Source organism: Diceros bicornis, chromosome 2, assembly GCF_020826845.1.
Source record: "Diceros bicornis minor isolate mBicDic1 chromosome 2, mDicBic1.mat.cur, whole genome shotgun sequence".
Lineage (NCBI taxonomy): Eukaryota > Metazoa > Chordata > Mammalia > Perissodactyla > Rhinocerotidae > Diceros > Diceros bicornis.
Window position 1 is genome coordinate 95,400,020 of NC_080741.1, and position 19,343 is coordinate 95,419,362.

The window sequence follows — 19,343 nt, forward strand, 5'->3', positions numbered from 1 at the left end:
GGCATTCAGAACATATAGCACGTTGCTGTAAGCAAGCACATTCCCATTCAAAGATGCAATTTACTATGTAGGAACAAGTTTGTATAGGTATTTCAAAGATGCCCAGAACTGAGCTAAACTTGGTATGTGTCCAACTACTAGAAATAACTTCATGCCCCATCTCCCTTACTTCCAGCTTGTAAGGATCACATAATTCCGAACAAAGTTTTGACACAGATTCCCTATTCGGGCATTCAGAACATATAGCACGTTGCTGCAAGCAAGCACATTCTCATTCAAAGATGCAAGTTACTATGTAGGAACAAGTTTGTATAGGTATTTCAAAGATGCCCAGAACTGAGCTAAACTTGGTATGTGTCCAACTCCTAGAAATAACTTCATGCCCCATCTCCCTTACTTCCAGCTAGTAAGGATCACATAATTCCTAACAAAGTTTTGACACAGATTCCCTATTCGGGCATTCAGAACATATAGCACGTTGCTGCCAGCAAGCACATTCTCATTCAAAGTTGCAAGTTACTATTTAGGAACAAGTTTGTATAGGTATTTCAAAGATGCCCAGAACTGAGCTAAACTTGGTATGTGTCCAACTCCTAGAAATAACTTCATGCCCCATCTCCCTTACTTCCAGCTAGTAAGGATCACATAATTCCTAACAAAGTTTTGACACAGATTCCCATTTCGGGCATTTAGAACATATAGCACGTTGCTGTAAGCAAGCACATTCTCATTCAAAGTTGCAAGTTACTATGTAGGAACAAGTTTGTATAGGTATTTCAAAGATGCCCAGAACTGAGCTAAACTTGGTATGTGTCCAACTCCTAGAAATAACTTCATGCCCCATCTCCCTTACTTCCAGCTAGTAAGGATCACATAATTCCTAACAAAGTTTTGACACAGATTCCCAATTCGGGCATTCAGAACATATAGCACGTTGCTGTAAGCAAGCAGATTCTCATTCAAAGATGCAAGTTACTATGTAGGAACAAGTTTGTATAGGTATTTCAAAGATGCCCAGAACTGAGCTAAACTTGGTATGTGTCCAACTCCTAGAAATAACTTCATGCCCCATCTCCCTTACTTCCAGCTATTAAGGATCACATAATTCCTAACAAAGTTTTGACACAGATTCCCAATTCGGGCATTCAGAACATATAGCACGTTGCTGTAAGCAAGCACATTTTCATTCAAAGTTGCAAGTTACTATGTAGGAACAAGTTTGTATAGGTATTTCAAAGATGCCCAGAACTGAGCTAAACTTGGTATGTGTCCAACTCCTAGAAATAACTTCATGCCCCATCTCCCTTACTTCCAGCTAGTAAGGATCACATAATTCCTAACAAAGTTTTGACACAGATTCCCAATTCGGGCATTCAGAACATATAGCACGTTGCTGTAAGCAAGCAGATTCTCATTCAAAGATGCAAGTTACTATGTAGGAACAAGTTTGTATAGGTATTTCAAAGATGCCCAGAACTGAGCTAAACTTGGTATATGTCCAACTCCTAGAAATAACTTCATGCCCCATCTCCCTTACTTCCAGCTAGTAAGGATCACATAATTCCTAACAAAGTTTTGACACAGATTCCCAATTCGGGCATTCAGAACATATAGCACGTTGCTGCAAGCAAGCAGATTCTCATTCAAAGATGCAAGTTACTATGTAGGAACAAGTTTGTATAGGTATTTCAAAGATGCCCAGAACTGAGCTAAACTTGGTATGTGTCCAACTCCTAGAAATAACTTCATGCCCCATCTCCCTTACTTCCAGCTAGTAAGCATCACATAATTCCTAACAAAGTTTTGACACAGATTCCCAATTCGTTCATTTAGAACATATAGCACGTTGCTGTAAGCAAGCACATTCTCATTCAAAGCTGCAAGTTAATATGTAGGAACAAGTTTGTATAGGTATTTCAAAGATGCCCAGAACTGAGCTAAACTTGGTATGTGTCCAACTCCTAGAAATAACTTCATGCCCCATCTCCCTTACTTCCAGCTAGTAAGGATCACATAATTCCTAACAAAGTTTTGACACAGATTCCCTATTCGGGCATTCAGAACATATAGCACGTTGCTGCAAGCAAGCACATTCTCATTCAAAGTTGCAAGTTACTATTTAGGAACAAGTTTGTATAGGTATTTCAAAGATGCCCAGAACTGAGCTAAACTTGGTATGTGTCCAACTCCTAGAAATAACTTCATGCCCCATCTCCCTTACTTCCAGCTAGTAAGGATCACATAATTCCTAACAAAGTTTTGACACAGATTCCCAATTCGGTCATTTAGAACATATAGCACGTTGCTGTAAGCAAGCACATTCTCATTCAAAGTTGCAAGTTACTATGTAGGAACAAGTTTATATAGGTATTTCAAAGATGCCCAGAACTGAGCTAAACTTGGTATGTCTCCAACTCCTAGAAATAACTTCATGCCCCATCTCCCTTACTTCCAGCTAGTAAGGATCACATAATTCCTAACAAAGTTTTGACACAGATTCCCAATTCGGGCATTCAGAACATATAGCACGTTGCTGTAAGCAAGCAGATTCTCATTCAAAGATGCAAGTTACTATGTAGGAACAAGTTTGTATAGGTATTTCAAAGATGCCCAGAACTGAGCTAAACTTGGTATGTGTCCAACTCCTAGAAATAACTTCATGCCCCATCTCCCTTACTTCCAGCTATTAAGGATCACATAATTCCTAACAAAGTTTTGACACAGATTGCCAATTCGGGCATTCAGAACATATAGCACGTTGCTGCAAGCAAGCACATTCTCATTCAAAGATGCAAGTTACTATGTAGGAACAAGTTTGTATAGGTATTTCAAAGATGCCCAGAACTGAGCTAAACTTGGTATGTGTCCAACTCCTAGAAATAACTTCATGCCCCATCTCCCTTACTTCCAGCTAGTAAGGATCACATAATTCCTAACAAAGATTTGACACAGATTCCCTATTCGGGCATTCAGAACATATAGCACGGTGCTGTAAGCAAGCAGATTCTCATTCAAAGATGCAAGTTACTATGTAGGAACAAGTTTGTATAGGTATTTCAAAGATGCCCAGAACTGAGCTAAACTTGGTATATGTCCAACTCCTAGAAATAACTTCATGCCCCATCTCCCTTACTTCCAGCTAGTAAGGATCACATAATTCCTAACGAAGTTTTGACACAGATTCCCAATTCGGGCATTCAGAACATATAGCACGTTGCTGCAAGCAAGCACATTCTCATTCAAAGATGCAAGTTACTATGTAGGAACAAGTTTGTATAGGTATTTCAAAGATGCCCAGAACTGAGCTAAACTTGGTATGTGTCCAACTCCTAGAAATAACTTCATGCCCCATCTCCCTTACTTCCAGCTAGTAAGGATCACATAATTCCTAACAAAGTTTTGACACAGATTCCCTATTCGGGCATTCAGAACATATAGCACGGTGCTGCAAGCAAGCACATTCTCATTCAAAGATGCAAGTTACTATGTAGGAACAAGTTTGTATAGGTATTTCAAAGGTGCCGAGAACTGAGCTAAACTTGGTATGTGTCCAACTCCTAGAAATAACTTCATGCCCGATCTCCCTTACTTCCAGCTAGTAAGGATCACATAATTCCTAACAAAGTTTTGACACAGATTCCCTATTCGGGCATTCAGAACATATAGCACGTTGCTGTAAGCAAGCACATTCTCACTCAAAGTTGCAAGTTACTATGTAGGAACAAGTTTGTATAGGTATTTCAAAGATGCCCAGAACTGAGCTAAACTTGGTATGTGTCCAACTCCTAGAAATAACTTCATGCCCCATCTCCCTTACTTCCAGCTAGTAAGGATCACATAATTCCTAACAAAGTTTTGACACAGATTCCCTATTCGGGCATTCAGAACATATAGCACGTTGCTGTAAGCAAGCACATTTTCATTCAAAGTTGCAAGTTACTATGTAGGAACAAGTTTGTGTAGGTATTTCAAAGATGCCCAGAACTGAGCTAAACTTGGTATGTGTCCAACTCCTAGAAATAACTTCATGCCCCATCTCCCTTACTTCCAGCTAGTAAGGATCACATAATTCCTAACAAAGTTTTGACACAGATTCCCAATTCGGGCATTCAGAACATATAGCACGTTGCTGTAAGCAAGCACATTTTCATTCAAAGTTGCAAGTTACTATGTAGGAACAAGTTTGTATAGCTATTTCAAAGATGCCCAGAACTGAGCTAAACTTGGTATGTGTCCAACTCCTAGAAATAACTTCATGCCCCATCTCCCTTACTTCCAGCTAGTAAGGATCACATAATTCCTAACAAAGTTTTGACACAGATTCCCTATTCGGGCATTCAGAACATATAGCACGTTGCTGCAAGCAAGCACATTCTCATTCAAAGTTGCAAGTTACTATGTAGGAACAAGTTTGTATAGGTATTTCAAAGATGCCCAGAACTGAGCTAAACTTGGTATGTGTCCAACTCCTAGAAATAACTTCATGCCCCATCTCCCTTACTTCCAGCTAGTAAGGATCACATAATTCCTAACAAAGTTTTGACACAGATTCCCAATTCGGGCATTCAGAACATATAGCACGTTGCTGTAAGCAAGCACATTTTCATTCAAAGTTGCAAGTTACTATGTAGGAACAAGTTTGTATAGCTATTTCAAAGATGCCCAGAACTGAGCTAAACTTGGTATGTGTCCAACTCCTAGAAATAACTTCATGCCCCATCTCCCTTACTTCGAGCTAGTAAGGATCACATAATTCCTAACAAAGTTTTGACACAGATTCCCAATTCGGGCATTCAGAACATATAGCACGTTGCTGTAAGCAAGCAGATTCTCATTAAAAGATGCAAGTTACTATGTAGGAACAAGTTTGTATAGGTATTTCAAAGATGCCCAGAACTGAGCTAAACTTGGTATGTGTCCCACTCCTAGAAATAACTTCATGCCCCATCTCCCTTACTTCCAGCTAGTAAGGATCACATAATTCCTAACAAAGTTTTGACACAGATTCCCAATTCGGGCATTCAGAACATATAGCACGTTGCTGTAAGCAAGCACATTTTCATTCAAAGTTGCAAGTTACTATGTAGGAACAAGTTTGTATAGGTATTTCAAAGATGCCCAGAACTGAGCTAAACTTGGTATGTGTCCAACTCCTAGAAATAACTTCATGCCCCATCTCCCTTACTTCCAGCTAGTAAGGATCACATAATTCCTAACAAAGTTTTGACACAGATTCCCAATTCGGGCATTCAGAACATATAGCACGTTGCTGTAAGCAAGCACATTTTCATTCAAAGTTGCAAGTTACTATGTAGGAACAAGTTTGTATAGGTATTTCAAAGATGCCCAGAACTGAGCTAAACTTGGTATGTGTCCAACTCCTAGAAATAACTTCATGCCCCATCTCCCCTACTTCCAGCTAGTAAGGATCACATAATTCCTAACAAAGTTTTGACACAGATTCCCAATTCGGGCATTCAGAACATATAGCACGTTGCTGTAAGCAAGCAGATTCTCATTCAAAGATGCAAGTTACTATGTAGGAACAAGTTTGTATAGGTATATCAAAGATGCCCAGAACTGAGCTAAACTTGGTATGTGTCCAACTCCTAGAAATAACTTCATGCCCCATCTCCCTTACTTCCAGCTAGTAAGGATCACATAATTCCTAACAAAGTTTTGACACAGATTCCCTATTCGGGCATTCAGAACATATAGCACGTTGCTGTAAGCAAGCACATTTTCATTCAAAGTTGCAAGTTACTATGTAGGAATAAGTTTGTATAGGTATTTCAAAGATGCCCAGAACTGAGCTAAACTTGGTATGTGTCCAACTCCTAGAAATAACTTCATGCCCCATCTCCCTTACTTCCAGCTAGTAAGGATCACATAATTCCTAACAAAGTTTTGACACAGATTCCCAATTCGGGCATTCAGAACATATAGCACGTTGCTGTAAGCAAGCAGATTCTCATTCAAAGATGCAAGTTACTATGTAGGAACAAGTTTGTATAGGTATTTCAAAGATGCCCAGAACTGAGCTAAACTTGGTATGTGTCCAACTCCTAGAAATAACTTCATGCCCCATCTCCCTTACTTCCAGCTAGTAAGGATCACATAATTCCTAACAAAGTTTTGACACAGATTGCCAATTCGGGCATTCAGAACATATAGCACGTTGCTGCAAGCAAGCACATTCTCATTCAAAGATGCAAGTTACTATGTAGGAACAAGTTTGTATAGGTTTTTCAAAGATGCCCAGAACTGAGCTAAACTTGGTATGTGTCCAACTCCTAGAAATAACTTCATGCCCCATCTCCCTTACTTCCAGCTAGTAAGGATCACATAATTCCTAACAAAGTTTTGACACAGATTCCCTATTCGGGCATTCAGAACATATAGCACGTTGCTGCAAGCAAGCACATTCTCATTCAAAGATGCAAGTTACTATGTAGGAACAAGTTTGTATAGGTATTTCAAAGATGCCCAGAACTGAGCTAAACTTGGTATGTGTCCAACTCCAGAAATAACTTCATGCCCCATCTCCCTTACTTCCAGCTAGTAAGGATCACATAATTCCTAACAAAGTTTTGACACAGATTCCCTATTCGGGCATTCAGAACATATAGCACGTTGCTGCAAGCAAGCACATTCTCATTCAAAGTTGCAAGTTACTATTTAGGAACAAGTTTGTATAGGTATTTCAAAGATGCCCAGAACTGAGCTAAACTTGGTATGTGTCCAACTCCTAGAAATAACTTCATGCCCCATCTCCCTTACTTCCAGCTAGTAAGGATCACATAATTCCTAACAAAGTTTTGACACAGATTCCCAATTCGGGCATTCAGAACATATAGCACGTTGCTGTAAGCAAGCACATTCTCATTCAAAGTTGCAAGTTACTATGTAGGAACAAGTTTGTATAGGTATTTCAAAGATGCCCAGAACTGAGCTAAACTTGGTATGTGTCCAACTCCTAGAAATAACTTCATGCCCCATCTCCCTTACTTCCAGCTAGTAAGGATCACATAATTCCTAACAAAGTTTTGACACAGATTCCCATTTCGGGCATTTAGAACATATAGCACGTTGCTGTGAGCAAGCACATTCTCATTCAAAGTTGCAAGTTAATATGTAGGAACAAGTTTGTATAGGTATTTCAAAGATGCCCAGAACTGAGCTAAACTTGGTATGTGTCCAACTCCTAGAAATAACTTCATGCCCCATCTCCCTTACTTCCAGCTAGTAAGGATCACATAATTCCTAACAAAGTTTTGACACAGATTCCCAATTCGGGCATTCAGAACATATAGCACGTTGCTGTAAGCAAGCAGATTCTCATTCAAAGATGCAAGTTACTATGTAGGAACAAGTTTGTATAGGTATTTCAAAGATGCCCAGAACTGAGCTAAACTTGGTATGTGTCCAACTCCTAGAAATAACTTCATGCCCCATCTCCCTTACTTCCAGCTATTAAGGATCACATAATTCCTAACAAAGTTTTGACACAGATTCCCAATTCGGGCATTCAGAACATATAGCACGTTGCTGTAAGCAAGCACATTTTCATTCAAAGTTGCAAGTTACTATGTAGGAACAAGTTTGTATAGGTATTTCAAAGATGCCCAGAACTGAGCTAAACTTGGTATGTGTCCAACTCCTAGAAATAACTTCATGCCCCATCTCCCTTACTTCCAGCTAGTAAGGATCACATAATTCCTAACAAAGTTTTGACACAGATTCCCAATTTGGGCATTCAGAACATATAGCACGTTGCTGTAAGCAAGCAGATTCTCATTCAAAGATGCAAGTTACTATGTAGGAACAAGTTTGTATAGGTATTTCAAAGATGCCCAGAACTGAGCTAAACTTGGTATGTGTCCAACTCCTAGAAATAACTTCATGCCCCATCTCCCTTACTTCCAGCTAGTAAGGATCACATAATTCCTAACAAAGTTTTGACACAGATTCCCAATTCGGGCATTCAGAACATATAGCACGTTGCTGCAAGCAAGCAGATTCTCATTCAAAGATGCAAGTTACTATGTAGGAACAAGTTTGTATAGGTATTTCAAAGATGCCCAGAACTGAGCTAAACTTGGTATGTGTCCAACTCCTAGAAATAACTTCATGCCCCATCTCCCTTACTTCCAGCTAGTAAGGATCACATAATTCCTAACAAAGTTTTGACACAGATTCCCAATTCGGGCATTCAGAACATATAGCACGTTGCTGTAAGCAAGCAGATTCTCATTCAAAGATGCAAGTTACTATGTAGGAACAAGTTTGTATAGGTATTTCAAAGATACCCAGAACTGAGCTAAACTTGGTATGTGTCCAACTCCTAGAAATAACTTCATGCCCCATCTCCCTTACTTCCAGCTAGTAAGGATCACATAATTCCTAACAAAGTTTTGACACAGATTCCCAATTCGGGCATTCAGAACATATAGCACGTTGCTGTAAGCAAGCAGATTCTCATTCAAAGTTGCAAGTTACTATGTAGGAACAAGTTTGTATAGGTATTTCAAAGATGCCCAGAACTGAGCTAAACTTGGTATGTGTCCAACTCCTAGAAATAACTTCATGCCCCATCTCCCTTACTTCCAGCTAGTAAGGATCACATTATTCCTAACAAAGTTTTGACACAGATTCCCAATTCGGGCATTCAGAACATATAGCACGTTGCTGTAAGCAAGCACATTCTCATTCAAAGTTGCAAGTTACTATGTAGGAACAAGTTTGTATAGGTATTTCAAAGATGCCCAGAACTGAGCTAAACTTGGTATGTGTCCAACTCCTAGAAATAACTTCATGCCCCATCTCCCTTACTTCCAGCTAGTAAGGATCACATAATTCCTAACAAAGTTTTGACACAGATTGCCAATTCGGGCATTCAGAACATATAGCACGTTGCTGTAAGCAAGCACATTCTCATTCAAAGTTGCAAGTTACTATGTAGGAACAAGTTTGTATAGGTATTTCAAAGATGCCCAGAACTGAGCTAAACTTGGTATGTGTCCAACTCCTAGAAATAACTTCATGCCCCATCTCCCTTACTTCCAGCTAGTAAGGATCACATAATTCCTAACAAAGTTTTGACACAGATTCCCAATTCGGGCATTCAGAACATATAGCACGTTGCTGTAAGCAAGCAGATTCTCATTCAAAGATGCAAGTTACTATGTAGGAACAAGTTTGTATAGGTATTTCAAAGATGCCCAGAACTGAGCTAAACTTGGTATGTGTCCAACTCCTAGAAATAACTTCATGCCCCATCTCCCTTACTTCCAGCTAGTAAGGATCACATAATTCCTAACAAAGTTTTGACACAGATTCCCAATTCGGGCATTCAGAACATATAGCACGTTGCTGTAAGCAAGCAGATTCTCATTAAAGGAGCAAGTTACTATGTAGGAACAAGTTTGTATAGGTATTTCAAAGATGCCCAGAACTGAGCTAAACTTGGTATGTGTCCAACTCCTAGAAATAACTTCATGCCCCATCTCCCTTACTTCCAGCTAGTAAGGATCACATAATTCCTAACAAAGTTTTGACACAGATTGCCAATTCGGGCATTCAGAACATATAGCACGTTGCTGTAAGCAAGCGCATTCTCATTCAAAGATGCAAGTTACTATGTAGGAACAAGTTTGTATAGGTATTTCAAAGATGCCCAGAACTGAGCTAAACTTGGTATGTGTCCAACTCCTAGAAATAACTTCATGCCCCATCTCCCTTACTTCCAGCTAGTAAGGATCACATAATTCCTAACAAAGTTTTGACACAGATTCCCAATTCGGGCATTCAGAACATATAGCACGTTGCTGTAAGCAAGCGCATTCTCATTCAAAGATGCAAGTTACTATGTAGGAACAAGTTTGTATAGGTATTTCAAAGATGCCCAGAACTGAGCTAAACTTGGTATGTGTCCAACTCCTAGAAATAACTTCATGCCCCATCTCCCTTACTTCCAGCCAGTAAGGATCACATAATTCCTAACAAAGTTTTGACACAGATTCCCAATTCGGGCATTCAGAACATATAGCACGTTGCTGTAAGCAAGAGCATTCTCATTCAAAGTTGCAAGTTACTATGTAGGAACAAGTTTGTATAGGTATTTCAAAGATGCCCAGAACTGAGCTAAACTTGGTATGTGTCCAACTCCTAGAAATAACTTCATGCCCCATCTCCCTTACTTCCAGCTAGTAAGGATCACATAATTCCTAACAAAGTTTTGACACAGATTCCCTATTCGGGCATTCAGAACATATAGCACGTTGCTGCAAGCAAGCGCATTCTCATTCAAAGTTGCAAGTTACTATGTAGGAACAAGTTTGTATAGGTATTTCAAAGATGCCCAGAACTGAGCTAAACTTGGTATGTGTCCAACTCCTAGAAATAACTTCATGCCCCATCTCCCTTACTTCCAGCTAGTAAGGATCACATAATTCCTAACAAAGTTTTGACACAGATTCCCAATTCGGGCATTCAGAACATATAGCACGTTGCTGTAAGCAAGCACATTTTCATTCAAAGTTGCAAGTTACTATGTAGGAACAAGTTTGTATAGGTATTTCAAAGATGCCCAGAACTGAGCTAAACTTGGTATGTGTCCCACTCCTAGAAATAACTTCATGCCCCATCTCCCTTACTTCCAGCTACTAAGGATCACATAATTCCTAACAAAGTTTTGCCACAGATTCCCAATTCGGGCATTCAGAACATATAGCACGTTGCTGTAAGCAAGCACATTCTCATTCAAAGATGCAATTTACTATGTAGGAACAAGTTTGTATAGGTAATTCAAAGATGCCCAGAACTGAGCTAAACTTGGTATGTGTCCAACTCCTAGAAATAACTTCATGCCCCATCTCCCTTACTTCCAGCTAGTAAGGATCACATAATTTCTAAAAAAATTTTGACACAGATTCCCAATTCGGGCATTCAGAACATATAGCACGTTGCTGTAAGCAAGCACATTCTCATTCAAAGTTGCAAGTTACTATGTAGGAACAAGTTTGTATAGGTATTTCAAAGATGCCCAGAACTGAGCTAAACTTGGTATGTGTCCAACTCCTAGAAATAACTTCATGCCCCATCTCCCCTACTTCCAGCTAGTAAGGATCACATAATTCCTAACAAAGTTTTGACACAGATTCCCAATTCGGGCATTCAGAACATATAGCACGTTGCTGTAAGCAAGCAGATTCTCATTCAAAGATGCAAGTTACTATGTAGGAACAAGTTTGTATAGGTATATCAAAGATGCCCAGAACTGAGCTAAACTTGGTATGTGTCCAACTCCTAGAAATAACTTCATGCCCCATCTCCCTTACTTCCAGCTAGTAAGGATCACATAATTCCTAACAAAGTTTTGACACAGATTCCCTATTCGGGCATTCAGAACATATAGCACGTTGCTGTAAGCAAGCACATTTTCATTCAAAGTTGCAAGTTACTATGTAGGAATAAGTTTGTATAGGTATTTCAAAGATGCCCAGAACTGAGCTAAACTTGGTATGTGTCCAACTCCTAGAAATAACTTCATGCCCCATCTCCCTTACTTCCAGCTAGTAAGGATCACATAATTCCTAACAAAGTTTTGACACAGATTCCCAATTCGGGCATTCAGAACATATAGCACGTTGCTGTAAGCAAGCAGATTCTCATTCAAAGATGCAAGTTACTATGTAGGAACAAGTTTGTATAGGTATTTCAAAGATGCCCAGAACTGAGCTAAACTTGGTATGTGTCCAACTCCTAGAAATAACTTCATGCCCCATCTCCCTTACTTCCAGCTAGTAAGGATCACATAATTCCTAACAAAGTTTTGACACAGATTGCCAATTCGGGCATTCAGAACATATAGCACGTTGCTGCAAGCAAGCACATTCTCATTCAAAGATGCAAGTTACTATGTAGGAACAAGTTTGTATAGGTTTTTCAAAGATGCCCAGAACTGAGCTAAACTTGGTATGTGTCCAACTCCTAGAAATAACTTCATGCCCCATCTCCCTTACTTCCAGCTAGTAAGGATCACATAATTCCTAACAAAGTTTTGACACAGATTCCCTATTCGGGCATTCAGAACATATAGCACGTTGCTGCAAGCAAGCACATTATCATTCAAAGATGCAAGTTACTATGTAGGAACAAGTTTGTATAGGTATTTCAAAGATGCCCAGAACTGAGCTAAACTTGGTATGTGTCCAACTCCTAGAAATAACTTCATGCCCCATCTCCCTTACTTCCAGCTAGTAAGGATCACATAATTCCTAACAAAGTTTTGACACAGATTCCCTATTCGGGCATTCAGAACATATAGCACGTTGCTGCAAGCAAGCACATTCTCATTCAAAGTTGCAAGTTACTATTTAGGAACAAGTTTGTATAGGTATTTCAAAGATGCCCAGAACTGAGCTAAACTTGGTATGTGTCCAACTCCTAGAAATAACTTCATGCCCCATCTCCCTTACTTCCAGCTAGTAAGGATCACATAATTCCTAACAAAGTTTTGACACAGATTCCCAATTCGGGCATTCAGAACATATAGCACGTTGCTGTAAGCAAGCACATTCTCATTCAAAGTTGCAAGTTACTATGTAGGAACAAGTTTGTATAGGTATTTCAAAGATGCCCAGAACTGAGCTAAACTTGGTATGTGTCCCACTCCTAGAAATAACTTCATGCCCCATCTCCCTTACTTCCAGCTACTAAGGATCACATAATTCCTAACAAAGTTTTGCCACAGATTCCCAATTCGGGCATTCAGAACATATAGCACGTTGCTGTAAGCAAGCACATTCTCATTCAAAGATGCAATTTACTATGTAGGAACAAGTTTGTATAGGTAATTCAAAGATGCCCAGAACTGAGCTAAACTTGGTATGTGTCCAACTCCTAGAAATAACTTCATGCCCCATCTCCCTTACTTCCAGCTAGTAAGGATCACATAATTTCTAAAAAAATTTTGACACAGATTCCCAATTCGGGCATTCAGAACATATAGCACGTTGCTGTAAGCAAGCACATTCTCATTCAAAGTTGCAAGTTACTATGTAGGAACAAGTTTGTATAGGTATTTCAAAGATGCCCAGAACTGAGCTAAACTTGGTATGTGTCCAACTCCTAGAAATAACTTCATGCCCCATCTCCCCTACTTCCAGCTAGTAAGGATCACATAATTCCTAACAAAGTTTTGACACAGATTCCCAATTCGGGCATTCAGAACATGTAGCACGTTGCTGTAAGCGAGCAGATTCTCATTCAAAGATGCAAGTTACTATGTAGGAACAAGTTTGTATAGGTATATCAAAGATGCCCAGAACTGAGCTAAACTTGGTATGTGTCCAACTCCTAGAAATAACTTCATGCCCCATCTCCCTTACTTCCAGCTAGTAAGGATCACATAATTCCTAACAAAGTTTTGACACAGATTCCCTATTCGGGCATTCAGAACATATAGCACGTTGCTGTAAGCAAGCACATTTTCATTCAAAGTTGCAAGTTACTATGTAGGAATAAGTTTGTATAGGTATTTCAAAGATGCCCAGAACTGAGCTAAACTTGGTATGTGTCCAACTCCTAGAAATAACTTCATGCCCCATCTCCCTTACTTCCAGCTAGTAAGGATCACATAATTCCTAACAAAGTTTTGACACAGATTCCCAATTCGGGCATTCAGAACATATAGCACGTTGCTGTAAGCAAGCAGATTCTCATTCAAAGATGCAAGTTACTATGTAGGAACAAGTTTGTATAGGTATTTCAAAGATGCCCAGAACTGAGCTAAACTTGGTATGTGTCCAACTCCTAGAAATAACTTCATGCCCCATCTCCCTTACTTCCAGCTAGTAAGGATCACATAATTCCTAACAAAGTTTTGACACAGATTGCCAATTCGGGCATTCAGAACATATAGCACGTTGCTGCAAGCAAGCACATTCTCATTCAAAGATGCAAGTTACTATGTAGGAACAAGTTTGTATAGGTTTTTCAAAGATGCCCAGAACTGAGCTAAACTTGGTATGTGTCCAACTCCTAGAAATAACTTCATGCCCCATCTCCCTTACTTCCAGCTAGTAAGGATCACATAATTCCTAACAAAGTTTTGACACAGATTCCCTATTCGGGCATTCAGAACATATAGCACGTTGCTGCAAGCAAGCACATTATCATTCAAAGATGCAAGTTACTATGTAGGAACAAGTTTGTATAGGTATTTCAAAGATGCCCAGAACTGAGCTAAACTTGGTATGTGTCCAACTCCTAGAAATAACTTCATGCCCCATCTCCCTTACTTCCAGCTAGTAAGGATCACATAATTCCTAACAAAGTTTTGACACAGATTCCCTATTCGGGCATTCAGAACATATAGCACGTTGCTGCAAGCAAGCACATTCTCATTCAAAGTTGCAAGTTACTATTTAGGAACAAGTTTGTATAGGTATTTCAAAGATGCCCAGAACTGAGCTAAACTTGGTATGTGTCCAACTCCTAGAAATAACTTCATGCCCCATCTCCCTTACTTCCAGCTAGTAAGGATCACATAATTCCTAACAAAGTTTTGACACAGATTCCCAATTCGGGCATTCAGAACATATAGCACGTTGCTGTAAGCAAGCACATTCTCATTCAAAGTTGCAAGTTACTATGTAGGAACAAGTTTGTATAGGTATTTCAAAGATGCCCAGAACTGAGCTAAACTTGGTATGTGTCCAACTCCTAGAAATAACTTCATGCCCCATCTCCCTTACTTCCAGCTAGTAAGGATCACATAATTCCTAACAAAGTTTTGACACAGATTCCCAATTCGGGCATTCAGAACATATAGCAAGTTGCTGTAAGCAAGCAGATTCTCATTCAAAGATGCAAGTTACTATGTAGGAACAAGTTTGTATAGGTATTTCAAAGATGCCCAGAACTGAGCTAAACTTGGTATGTGTCCAACTCCTAGAAATAACTTCATGCCCCATCTCCCTTACTTCCAGCTAGTAAGGATCACATAATTCCTAACAAAGTTTTGACACAGATTCCCAATTCGGGCATTCAGAACATATAGCACGTTGCTGTAAGCAAGCACATTTTCATTCAAAGTTGCAAGTTACTATGTAGGAACAAGTTTGTATAGGTATTTCAAAGATGCCCAGAACTGAGCTAAACTTGGTATGTGTCCAACTCCTAGAAATAACTTCATGCCCCATCTCCCTTACTTCCAGCTAGTAAGGATCACATAATTCCTAACAAAGTTTTGACACAGATTCCCAATTCGGGCATTCAGAACATATAGCACGTTGCTGTAAGAGAGCACATTCTCATTCAAAGTTGCAAGTTACTATGTAGGAACAAGTTTGTATAGGTATTTCAAAGATGCCCAGAACTGAGCTAAACTTGGTATGTGTCCAACTCCTAGAAATAACTTCATGCCCCATCTCCCTTACTTCCAGCTAGTAAGGATCACATAATTCCTAACAAAGTTTTGCCACAGATTGCCAATTCGGGCATTCAGAACATATAGCACGTTGCTGTAAGCAAGCACATTCTCATTCAAAGATGCAATTTATTATGTAGGAACAAGTTTGTATAGGTATTTCAAAGATGCCCAGAACTGAGCTAAACTTGGTATGTGTCCAACTACTAGAAATAACTTCATGCCCCATCTCCCTTACTTCCAGCTTGTAAGGATCACATAAATCCTAACAAAGTTTTGACACAGATTCCCTATTCGGGCATTCAGAACATATAGCACGTTGCTGCAAGCAAGCACATTCTCATTCAAAGATGCAAGTTACTATGTAGGAACAAGTTTGTATAGGTATTTCAAAGATACCCAGAACTGAGCTAAACTTGGTATGTGTCCAACTCCTAGAAATAACTTCATGCCCCATCTCCCTTACTTCCAGCTAGTAAGGATCACATAATTCCTAACAAAGTTTTGACACAGATTCCCTATTCGGGCATTCAGAACATATAGCACGTTGCTGCAAGCAAGCACATTCTCATTCAAAGTTGCAAGTTACTATTTAGGAATAGTTTGTATAGGTATTTCAAAGATGCCCAGAACTGAGCTAAACTTGGTATGTGTCCAACTCCTAGAAATAACTTCATGCCCCATCTCCCTTACTTCCAGCTAGTAAGGATCACATAATTCCTAACAAAGTTTTGACACAGATTCCCATTTCGGGCATTTAGAACATATAGCACGTTGCTGTAAGCAAGCACATTCTCATTCAAAGTTGCAAGTTACTATGTAGGAACAAGTTTGTATAGGTATTTCAAAGATGCCCAGAACTGAGCTAAACTTGGTATGTGTCCAACTCCTAGAAATAACTTCATGCCCCATCTCCCTTACTTCCAGCTACTAAGGATCACATAATTCCTAACAAAGTTTTGCCACAGATTGCCAATTCGGGCATTCAGAACATATAGCACGTTGCTGTAAGCAAGCACATTCTCATTCAAAGATGCAAGTTACTATGTAGGAACAAGTTTGTATAGGTAATTCAAAGATGCCCAGAACTGAGCTAAACTTGGTATGTGTCCAACTCCTAGAAATAACTTCATGCCCCATCTCCCTTACTTCCAGCTAGTAAGGATCACATAATTTCTAAAAAAATTTTGACACAGATTCCCAATTCGGGCATTCAGAACATATAGCACGTTGCTGTAAGCAAGCACATTCTCATTCAAAGTTGCAAGTTACTATGTAGGAACAAGTTTGTATAGGTATTTCAAAGATGCCCAGAACTGAGCTAAACTTGGTATGTGCCCAACTCATAGAAATAACTTCATGCCCCATCTCCCCTACTTCCAGCTAGTAAGGATCACATAATTCCTAACAAAGTTTTGACACAGATTCCCAATTCGGGCATTCAGAACATATAGCACGTTGCTGTAAGCAAGCAGATTCTCATTCAAAGATGCAAGTTACTATGTAGGAACAAGTTTGTATAGGTATATCAAAGATGCCCAGAACTGAGCTAAACTTGGTATGTGTCCAACTCCTAGAAATAACTTCATGCCCCATCTCCCTTACTTCCAGCTAGTAAGGATCACATAATTCCTAACAAAGTTTTGACACAGATTCCCTATTCGGGCATTCAGAACATATAGCACGTTGCTGTAAGCAAGCACATTTTCATTCAAAGTTGCAAGTTACTATGTAGGAATAAGTTTGTATAGGTATTTCAAAGATGCCCAGAACTGAGCTAAACTTGGTATGTGTCCAACTCCTAGAAATAACTTCATGCCCCATCTCCCTTACTTCCAGCTAGTAAGGATCACATAATTCCTAACAAAGTTTTGACACAGATTCCCAATTCGGGCATTCAGAACATATAGCACGTTGCTGTAAGCAAGCAGATTCTCATTCAAAGATGCAAGTTACTATGTAGGAACAAGTTTGTATAGGTATTTCAAAGATGCCCAGAACTGAGCTAAACTTGGTATGTGTCCAACTCCTAGAAATAACTTCATGCCCCATCTCCCTTACTTCCAGCTAGTAAGGATCACATAATTCCTAACAAAGTTTTGACACAGATTGCCAATTCGGGCATTCAGAACATATAGCACGTTGCTGCAAGCAAGCACATTCTCATTCAAAGATGCAAGTTACTATGTAGGAACAAGTTTGTATAGGTTTTTCAAAGATGCCCAGAACTGAGCTAAACTTGGTATGTGTCCAACTCCTAGAAATAACTTCATGCCCCATCTCCCTTACTTCCAGCTAGTAAGGATCACATAATTCCTAACAAAGTTTTGACACAGATTCCCTATTCGGGCATTCAGAACATATAGCACGTTGCTGCAAGCAAGCACATTCTCATTCAAAGATGCAAGTTACTATGTAGGAACAAGTTTGTATAGGTATTTCAAAGATGCCCAGAACTGAGCTAAACTTGGTATGTGTCCAACTCCTAGAAATAACTTCATGCCCCATCTCCCTTACTTCCAGCTAGTAAGGATCACATAATTCCTAACAAAGTTTTGACACAGATTCCCTATTCGGGCATTCAGAACATATAGCACGTTGCTGCAAGCAAGCACATTCTCATTCAAAGTTGCAAGTTACTATTTAGGAACAAGTTTGTATAGGTATTTCAAAGATGCCCAGAACTGAGCTAAACTTGGTATGTGTCCAACTCCTAGAAATAACTTTATGCCCCATCTCCCTTACTTCCAGCTAGTAAGGATCACATAATTCCTAACAAAGTTTTGACACAGATTCCCTATTCGGGCATTCAGAACATATAGCACGTTGCTGTAAGCAAGCACATTCTCATTCAAAGTTGCAAGTTACTATGTAGGAACAAGTTTGTATAGGTATTTCAAAGATGCCCAGAACTGAGCTAAACTTGGTATGTGTCCAACTCCTAGAAATAACTTCATGCCCCATCTCCCTTACTTCCAGCTAGTAAGGATCACATAATTCCTAACAAAGTTTTGACACAGATTCCCAATTCGGGCATTCAGAACATATAGCACGTTGCTGTAAGCAAGCAGATTCTCATTCAAAGATGCAAGTTACTATGTAGGAACAAGTTTGTATAGGTATTTCAAAGATGCCCAGAACTGAGCTAAACTTGGTATGTGTCCAACTCCTAGAAATAACTTCATGCCCCATCTCCCTTACTTCCAGCTAGTAAGGATCACATAATTCCTAACAAAGTTTTGACACAGATTCCCAATTCGGGCATTCAGAACATATAGCACGTTGCTGTAAGCAAGCACATTCTCATTCAAAGTTGCAAGTTACTATGTAGGAACAAGTTTGTATAGGTATTTCAAAGATGCCCAGAACTGAGCTAAACTTGGTATGTGTCCAACTCCTAGAAATAACTTCATGCCCCATCTCCCTTACTTCCAGGTAGTAAGGATCACATAATTCCTAACAAAGTTTTGACACAGATTCCCAATTCGGGCATTCAGAACATATAGCACGTAGCTGTAAGCAAGCACATTCTCATTCAAAGTTGCAAGTTACTATGTAGGAACAAGTTTGTATAGGTATTTCAAAGATGCCCAGAACTGAGCTAAACTTGGTATGTGTCCAACTCCTAGAAATAACTTCATGCCCCATCTCCCTTACTTCCAGCTAGTAAGGATCACATAATTCCTAACAAAGTTTTGCCACAGATTGCCAATTCGGGCATTCAGAACATATAGCACGTTGCTGTAAGCAAGCACATTCTCATTCAAAGATGCAATTTACTATGTAGGAACAAGTTTGTATAGGTATTTCAAAGATGCCCAGAACTGAGCTAAACTTGGTATGTGTCCAACTACTAGAAATAACTTCATGCCCCATCTCCCTTACTTCCAGCTTGTAAGGATCACATAAA